The sequence below is a fragment of the Montipora foliosa genome, chromosome 6, assembly GCF_036669935.1.
Source record: "Montipora foliosa isolate CH-2021 chromosome 6, ASM3666993v2, whole genome shotgun sequence".
NCBI classification, from domain to species: Eukaryota; Metazoa; Cnidaria; class Anthozoa; order Scleractinia; family Acroporidae; genus Montipora; species Montipora foliosa.
In genome coordinates this window covers 40548698-40551197 of record NC_090874.1, presented here as the reverse complement: position 1 = coordinate 40551197, position 2500 = coordinate 40548698, and positions in this window count along the sequence as shown.

Genomic DNA, 2500 nt, shown 5'->3' with positions numbered 1-2500 from the left:
TTCCTCAAAGATGATGCGAAAATTGGTGGAAAATGCTGTTTTTTTTACTTCTTGATTCAAACAGATTTTTTTTTATATACGCTCATATTTCCTACCAGCCAATCAAAACGCGCGTCTGGCTACATAACCAATCAAAATTCGTGTGATGTCACAGCCGTGTTTCCATACTCTCATTTAAACACAGCTATTGACCAATGTGAGTGGATTCCTCAAACCTGAAAACCTGACTGCTATATATTGTCTGTTCGGGTCCGTTATTTTGCTAAGGAGGACTTCAAGCAGGATCTTCAGGTATATGAATATTGGTCTTGGTAACATTCGCTTCATACTGAAATCTCAGTCAAACAGTAAAAAATATCATTATATTGGAGCGAGAAACCTGAATCAAGTAATATATAGTCGACTTTCACTAAAAAAAATCAGCTCGTAATTTAGGTGTAGTTTTTGACAATGGTTTAACGTTTGAGAAACATATTGGTGCTATATGCAAATTGGCCTTTTACCATCTAAGGAGGATAGCCAAAATTAGGAGCTATCTGTCAGAGGAGTCTTCAATAGCGCTTATACATGCTTTTATAACTTGCAGGTTAGACAATGGGAATGCCCTTTTATACGGACTACCAAAATACCAGATTCAGAGGCTACAGTCTGTACAGAACTGCGACGCTCGTCTTGTTAAGCGTTATCCTAAATTTGGTCATACTTCACCATTACTTTCTGTGCTCCATTGCTTACCAGTGGAGCATCGCATTGTTTTTAAGATCTTGTTGTTGGTTTTTAAATCTCTGAAAAATTTAGCCCCTTCTTATATTAGTGATTTGCTAACACCGTATATCCCCAGTAGTAGTCTCAATTCATCCAATCAGTCTCTTTTGGTTGTCCCAAGGTCTATTCAAAAGTCTTAAAGTGACAGAGCTTTCGCAGTGGCTGCCCCACGGTTGTGGGGCATATGAGACAGCCTGGTTTTTCTTTAGCTACTTTTAAGAAATGTCTGACGACTTACCTTTTCAAAAAGGCTTTTTTTTCAAATATTTTGTGATTTCATGTGATTTTTGTCTTAATTATCTTTTAATGTTTTTAATTAATGTAGTCATTATCTTTTTAATACAGTATTGTAAAGCGCCATAGAACAGTTAGGATATGGCGCTATATAAATCTATTTATTTATTTATTTACTTATTCATTTATGTATTTATTTATTTATTTATTTATTTATTTATTTATTTATTTGTTTATTTATTTATTTATTTATTTATTTATTCACTGTTATGCACTTTTCCAGGCAGTAAAATAAACAACTTGAAATGTAGTTAAATTTTGTTAGCTTCATAGACACTACTGAAACGATTTACTCTCACCATTCGATGGAAATATGTACATCGTTTGTTTCGAAGCTGTAACAGGGATCTCACGTAGAAAGCCACGGTAAACAGATTAAACTTGATTTCCAGGCGTTTATTTCACAGCAATGAGCGCGGGATAACACTGCAAGCTCTCTTTCCCTTCGTAAAACGCCTGCATATAAATCACATACAAAACCCTGTTTAACGACCACGAGGTAAATCTGTTCTGATGGTGGAGCCAATATTAATACAATTTACCCTCTGGATCAAGATTCAAGTCCACAAAGTATCGCTCCCCTCGACTATGTTTTCCTTGTTAAGTCAAGTACATCTAGTCATCAGAAGAAATCCTTGACTATTGCTACGTCATAGCGTCGTTGGCATACACAAAAACAAAGATGGCGTCATTTCAATTGAAGCGTTATTGTTGGCTAGTTAATGAGTGGTCAAGTATGACAATGCAGATAAAGAACTTTCGATTCAGAATAACTTTTTCTAGGCCGTACTTTCCCTTTAAGTATGACGTTTACAGCCAACGGGAAACGGCAGGCTCCTACTTGTCATAAAAGCGTGAAAATTCTCTCATTTTAACTTGTCTCGTTCCTTTAAAAAGTTTCTTGATATCTCGAGGTAACAGGACAGAAATGAGCTAATATCCAGCAGGGTTCTTACATTTTTGGCAAAACACTAATTTCACTCACGACGTTTGCCGTTTGGGGCTAACGTCATGCTTAACCTCTCTAATAGTTGTCTCAATTGTTGATGGCTCTGTTCAGTAAATCAGAGTTAGTAGAGGGAGTAACTTAATCACTATCCAATGGACACCTGAGTTAGTCGACAGTGGATGCGGTGCTATCCTCTCCTGTTTCTGAAAAACCCAGACCTGATATTCTGTGCGCTACGTTTGCTTGCAGTTACTCCTTTGTAGAGGAAAATTATAGAACGTTTCTAAGCAGCTGCTTTGCAATAGGTTTTCACTGCTTTGGCCGCTTCCTTCCTTCCTTGTACTTCTTCGAAGACCCTATCAGCAAGCAATCATTAGACCAAAAAAGACTTAGTCCTCAGGGTAGTTAAGAGCGAGATGATTTCCGGCTCCTACTTCGGATACCGGATGTTAAGACAGCCGTAACAGCTTTCCGTACGCCAGTGCGCATGTG